Source organism: Meriones unguiculatus (genome assembly GCF_030254825.1).
Source record: "Meriones unguiculatus strain TT.TT164.6M chromosome Y unlocalized genomic scaffold, Bangor_MerUng_6.1 ChrY_unordered_Scaffold_23, whole genome shotgun sequence".
Classification (NCBI taxonomy): domain Eukaryota; kingdom Metazoa; phylum Chordata; class Mammalia; order Rodentia; family Muridae; genus Meriones; species Meriones unguiculatus.
In genome coordinates, this window is record NW_026843709.1 from 22,625,070 (window position 1) to 22,632,249 (window position 7,180).

General features: G+C 37.5%; 1 non-coding gene across 1 annotated transcript; it reads right to left on the reverse strand.

Moving 5' to 3' along the window:
* Positions 1–397: 397 nt before the first annotated feature.
* LOC132651684 (U6 spliceosomal RNA) lies at positions 398–504 on the reverse strand. Its single transcript, XR_009589267.1, has one exon. It is a non-coding gene; the product is annotated as a U6 spliceosomal RNA (small nuclear RNA).
* Positions 505–7,180: the final 6,676 nt, after the last annotated feature.

The window sequence follows — 7,180 nt, forward strand, 5'->3', positions numbered from 1 at the left end:
CCGTGGGAGCCTTCCCTAACCTGGGAAACACGATCGATGTAGTTTCAGGGCCCCGAGTTCAGTCTCCTGGTCTCTGCAGGGAGAATGCTGTCCTGCTTCTCAGATGCACTGCTCTCCTGGTGCCATCTTGGCTCCTCCCTCCTCTATTCTTCTTATTCATAGGCTTTGTCATTTTATTTTGTCTTGAATTTCTTGGATGGTCTGTGTAAGAAATTTTTTATATTTAACTTTTTCTTTTAAAGATACTTTGATTTCTTCCATTTTATCTTCCACACCTGAGATTCTTTCTTCCATCTCTTGTAGTCTATTGTATATGCTTCCTGTGAGTTCCTGTTTTCTTCCCTCAGTTTTTCTCTCCACAATTTCTTCTATTAGTTTTTTCTTTAATTTCTTCAACAAAAATATGGAACACTAAATGAATTTGCATGTCATCCTTAAGCAGGGGCCATGCAAATCTTCTCTGTATCATTCCAATTTTAATATATTTGCTGCCTAAGTGAGCACCACATATATCTTTCAAATAATCATTAATAAAGTCATATGTAAATAACTTCTGAGTTTCACATTATCAGAGATTCAATTATTAATTGTTAATTGCACAGATATGTTCTCAGTCAGTGACTTTTTTTCTGTGAATACTCTTCCTGAACAAGACAAATCTTTTAACAAAAGCTGTTTAATTAGGACATTGCTTGTATTTTTAAAGAGACCATCTATGATGTCAAGTCAGCATGCAGTCATCTTGTTGTAGTCCTTCACCAAAACTGAGAGCTTTTCATACTGAACCACAAGGAGCAGCCAGAGAGGAGACAGAAAGAGACAGAAAGAGAGAGCGAGAGAGACATATTCAAAAATCGGGAGACAGAGACCATCAGAAACAAAGATATAAAGTGACAGAGGCCGAGAGACCGAGAGACCATTCTGTCTGGTCACTTTCATTGGCATATCAAGCTCAAAGCACACCCTCCTATAATATAAATCCAAAAGGAATTATGTTTTGTTTAATATTTTTATTTTAATTTTTATTAATTAGACTTTATTCACTTTGTTTTCCCTCATAAAACCCCACATGCTGCCAATCCCACCTTCTGTCCCCATCCCCCATGCATGTCCTCCACAAGTCCACTGAAAGGGGAGGGCTTCCTCTCCTTCCTTCTGATCTTTGTCTATCATATCTTATCAGGAGTGGCAGTATTTTCTTTTTCTGTGACGTAGTAAGGCTGTTCCCACATCAGAGCGAGGTGATTAAAGAGCGGCCCAATCAGATCATTTCAGAGGTAGTCTCTGTTCTCATTATTATGGAACCCACATGGACACTGAAATGCCATGGGCTACATCTGTACATGTGTTCTAGTTTTTCTCTATACATTGTACTTGTTTGGAATATGAGTTTTGGGAAAGACCCTGTGCTCAGAATTTTGGTTCTGTTGACCTCCTTGTGGAGCGCCTGGCCTCTCTAGATCTTACTATTTCCCACTTCTTTCATTAGACTCCATGCACTCTTCCCAGTAGTTGGCCATAAGTTTCAGGATCTGCATTGATAGTCTGCAGGGCAGAGCCTTTCAGGGGCCCTCTGTGGCAGGCTTCTAACTTGTTTCCTGTTTTCTGCTACTTCCGATGTCCATCCTCTTTGCCTTTTGGGATGGGATTGAGCATTTCAGACTCCTCCTTCTTGATTAGTTTTCTTTTGGTGTACAGATTTTAGTAGAGTTATACTATATTATATGTATATGCGTGTGTCTATGCCATGTGTGTGTTTCTGCTTCTGGGATAGCTCACTCAGGATGATCCTTTCCAGTGTCCACCATTGACCTGCAAATTTTATAATTTCCTTATTTTTTTCTTAATTTTTGAATTATATTCCATTGTGTAGATGTACAACAATTTCTGTATCCATTTTCACTTGGGGAAGGGAATCTGGATTGTTTCTATTTTCTGACTATTACAAATAAAGCTGCTACAAATGTGGTTGGGTAAATGTCCTTATTGTGTACTTGAGCTACTTTTGGATATATGCCTAGGAGTTTTATGGCTGGATCTTGAGGAATCATTGTTCCTATTTGTCTGAGTAAGTGCCATATTCATTTCCTGAGTGGTTGTACAAGTTTACATTCCCACCAGCAGGGAGGGGGTTTCCATTTTCTCCACAATCTCTCCAGCAGTGCTGTCACTTGAATTTTTGCTCTTGGCCATTCTCGTAAGGTGTAATCTTACATAGTTGTAAGGTGAAATCTCATGGTCGTTTTGATTTGCATTTTGCTGATGACAAATGACATTGCACATTTCAGTGTTTCTCTGTCATTTGATATGCTTATATTGAGAATTCTGTTTAGCTCTGTTCCCCATTTTTTAATTGGATTCCTTGATTTGTTGCTTTTCAACTTCCTTAGTTCTTTATATAAACTGGCTATTAGACTCTTTCAAATAAAGGGTTTATGAAGAGTCCCAATCTGTATGCATTTGTTTCTTTTGTCTTTTGCTTTAGAGAAGCTTTTCAGTTTCATGAGGTCCCATTTACTGATTGTTGCTCTTTGAGCCTATGCTGTTGCTGTTCTGTTCAGGAAGTTGTCTTCTGTGCAAATGAATTAAAGGCTCTTCCCCACTTTTTCTTAAAACTGATTTAATATGTCTCTTTTTATGTTGAGGTATTTGATCCACTTGGACTTTAGTTTTGTGGAGGTGATAAGTATGGATCTATTTTCATTTTTCTACATGAGACATCCAGTTAGACCAGTACCATTTCTTGAAGGTGCTATCTTTTTTCCATTGTATGATTTTGGAATCTTTGTCAAAAATCAGGTGTCCATAAGTGTGTTTGTTTCTGGGTCATTTGTTCAGTTCTATTGATCCACCATTGTGTTTCTATGCCAGTACCATGCAGTGTTTATTACAGTTACTCTATAGTATAGCTTGCCATCAGGAATGGAGATACCTCCAGAAGATCTTTTACTGGTAAGGGGTATTTTAGCAATTTTTTTTTTCTTTTTTTCTTTTTTCTTTTTCTATATGAAGTTCAGATTTTTTCTTTCAAGTTCTGTAAAAAATTCTGTTGGTAAATTGATGGGAATTGCATTGAATATGTAGAGTGCTTTTCATAAGATGGCCATTTTTCAACGTTAAGCCTGCCAAGCCATAAGCATGGAAGATTTTCCATCTTCTGACACCTTCTTCATTCTTTTTTTCTCAGAGACTTGATTTTTTTTTCATAAAAGTCTTTGACTTGTTTGGTTAGGGTCATACCTAACCAAGTATTCACTATGTGTAACACTATGGCTCCTGGGGCAAAGACTCTGACTTCACTGGACCTTCTCTCTGAGACCACCACTGGGATAACAGGAACATTCCAGACAGAGACAAATAAGAAAGACATCATGGCTACAGTGCGTCATCAGTCTGTGACCCCTGCAGGGATAAATAAGACTCTTGTCTATCTTCAGACTATGATTCCCAAAGAGAAGGGAACTTCCAAAAAGAAGTCTAAGGTCCTTGGAAAGGTCACTGTTCCCCCCAGAGAGATGTTAGTTGCCCTTAATGGACATATTTAAAATAGGAGAGTTTGATTACTAAGGTAGAAACCTACTCCCAGGAAGGGTGAAATTGGTCCCCACATAGAAGTTGAGAACAAGATGCTGTCCCTGTCACCAGCTCTATTGTCCTGTTTCCAGGATACACTCCTATCACTTTTGAAAATGACTTCACTTTTACTGGTGGGATCCATTCCTTTGTCAACTCAATAGCCATTCTAACAAATATCTTCTCTCTTAAATATAAAAAGGAAGAAAACCCTGAAAACTTTGTATGGATCAAAGATTATGAGCTCCAGTGGTGACAAAGTCTAGGGAAAACACTTGTATTCATATATGAATACATGAACACATCAAATATATCATCCACTATGACCAAGTAGGCTTCATTCCAGGTATGCAGGGGTGGTTCAATATATGGAATTCCATTGCTACACCCACGCCAGTCTCACCATAGTAGCATAAGCTACAGGGCAGGGGATATGATTTCCCCAGAAATAATGCCCCCTGGAAGGTCCCTGGCAAACTCATTCCACTTGGAAAAGAGACGTGTTCTGAGATTTCTACACTTCTTCAGTTGTGGCTCTGGGGCTGGAATAATGAATTCTTTGATCTTTCTTTGTGACATCTAAAACAGCACAACTAACTTTATAAAGAAATTTATTAGTAGTAGATTGTTAAAAGCTTTAATAAAAATAAGTTTAAGGAAAGTAATGAATTAGATTTAGTATTAATAGGCATTAAGAATAGTAAAATAATAATAGGCTCCTTCTTAAGAAATAATAACATGAGAGGTGCAGCTGGCGGGAGTTTCCCCCTCCCTTCAGTATCTTGTTCCTAAGGAAGATCATAAATCTTGAGCAGGACATATGGGAGGAGGGTTAACAAAGGTATAGTTAGATTTTGATATAGAGAGGGACTTTGGCAGGCATCTGACTTAGCTCCTGACTTTCCTCTTCATTGGTTAGCAATAATGAAACTATATTTGAGGTTTCTTTTCCTTTGTTTGCTCTGATCAAAAAGTTTTTAGGCCAAGATTATTCGTGGGTACTGCTTTATGTTTGACTGCATTTTGAGGTAAAATGTAAACTTTGTATTCTTGGTAAAAGTCTGAATGTTCTGGGAAGTATGCCAATTTTAAGGTGACTTTTGTGAAATCATTATAAAAATACTAGCTTGATTTCAGTAAAGTTGCAGCAGAGTCAAAACCATCAAGGTGTCTCTGTCTGTCAATTCTTCGCGGAAACCTTGTCTTCCTGTCTAAAGCCTTGTTCTCCCGCGAACGACGGGAGCCCGACTGGGCCGGTCCATGGCAGGTGGCGCTCGAACAGAACAGGGACCTGGGACAGGTAACTTTCTCTTTTCTTTCATCAAGGCATGGTAAGGCTCTCGTCAGGATACTGCAGGTCCGCTAACAAGGAGGTCAGTTATAGACGAGTAATCAAACATGGGGCAATATGAGTCAAAGCAGGCTTGTATGGATGCCTCACCAGCAGTCATGCAAGACATGACATATGCTGGAGTCAGGAAGGGTCAGATGTTCAGCGCCAATGTTAAAAAGACTTATGGAGGAGGGAAAAAAGACTCCTCCAAGCCCACATGTTTTAAATGTGGAAGGACGGGGCATATACAAAAGATATGACCAAGAAAAGATAAACAGGAGAGGTCAAGGAAAGGTCCTACTCCTGGTATCTGTCCTCGATGTGAGAAGGGGAGACATTCGAAAAGCGAATGCAGATCCAAGTTCCATAAGGATGGAACTGCTCTGACAAAAATAAAGGAGAAAATGTCAGAGAATGAGACAAAAAACTAAATGGGGGGCAACCTCTCAGCCCCGAAGCAGAAAGAGAGGACAAAAAGTGTATATTGGGAAATTTACTCAATCCTAAAGCTCCAAAATTTACTATCCATAATTTGCCTAGAGCCACTCCAGGAGGTGCTGCTCTGGACTTCTCAGTAAATAAAGATACTCCATCATGGGATGGAGTAACCTTAATCTCCAACTCTGTCCTAGGGACTTTACCTCAAGGCATGTAGGGGTTAATTATCGGCCTAAGACCTGCCACTGCCAGCTACAAAGCTGGGCAGTTGGAGCAACAATTTACAACACCCCCTCTCACCAGCTTCAGCCAGGGTCAGCTTCAGCCAGCTCTCAGAAACCAGAGGGATGGAGCCACTTCTAGTTTTAAAAATTATATTGTGTCCACTGATAAATTCTGAGTTTTTCTAGTTCTGACTTTTAAAATTATGGTTATGCTCTCTATATATGTTTAAATGTTTGAAAAGCAGGTACTGCGGTTATTTTGTCTTTGTCTCTGTGTTTTGTTTTTATATGCCGGCTATTTGTTTTTGATCTTTGATTTTGTTTTGTTCGCGAGGTCTAAAAAACTTGAAAGAGTTTCCAATCTATCTGGGGGACGCCCCAGTTTCTAAAAGAGGAGCCTTAAATTGCTCCCCTAATCTGGGTATTCTGGTTATTCCAAGCGAACAATGTTGGATTTTTGTGTTGTGTCTTTATGTGTGTATATGTTTATTTCTGGACTTCAATTGATGATATTTTAAAATCTGACTGACGATATTAATATTTTTGGACATGAGACAGTTTAAATCAACACCTCTAAGTTTGGTCCTGGACCATCAGAGTTAAATTCAATAAAACATTTTAAGGCTTATCAGGTATTTTAAGCAATAACTCCTGGGCAGTTTAACAAAAAACTTAAAGCAATTTCCAAACCCTTTAAAAAATTAAGAAAAGTTTTTGATGGGAGTTTTTCTGTTGTTAAAAAAAAAAATAGCTTGTCTAAAGCAAAAATGTTTGGTTAAGCCAGAAAAAGGAAGCTAAAAACCTAAAGGTATATACAATATTGCAAAAGGTTTATATATGCATAAAAGGCCAAAGGTTAAGTATAATTTAAAAAAAGAACTATAAAGTATGCTGTACTTCATTTAAAAGGATGATGGTTCTTTATGCAAAATGTTTTCTTATGCTCTTTTAAGGGGAAAGAATTCTGACTGATAGGCTTGGTATGGCTAAAATAATTCATAGAGTTTAAAATTTTTTTATACTATTCTGTTATGTGGATAGTTCTAAAACATGCATCTAAAAATATGCTAAAAATAGAGATTATAACATCCTATTTTATAGGATACAGTTTAAAATAAATAATAAAGGTAAACAAAGTTTTAATAAATATACTGGCTCTCAGATTTGCCAGAAATTTAATAAATATAACATTTTAACATATATAAGCTTATTATGACAGAGTCACAAACAGAGAGAGCTAATGATGGCTCAGCCGTTGGGAGCACTGGCTGCTCATCCAAAGGTCCTGAGTTCAATCCTTAGTAACCACATGGTGGCTCAAAACCATTTACAATGAGATCTAATGTTGCTATATATGCTTATAAAAAACAATTCCTATTTAAGTGTCTAACATATCTACATAAATAACAGAGTTATTTACAATATTGAATATGTTTTAAAGTTTTAGTAAATAATGTTTAAAAAGATAATACATATATAGCTCTGGCTTTTTCTAGGATAGAGACTACAAGTTAAATCTAAATATTTTGGGCTGACTAAAAAATAAACATATAATAAAGTTGAGGCTTGCAGTACTTATCCTCAATTTCAGCCTGTTTCTCATTTGGGAGTC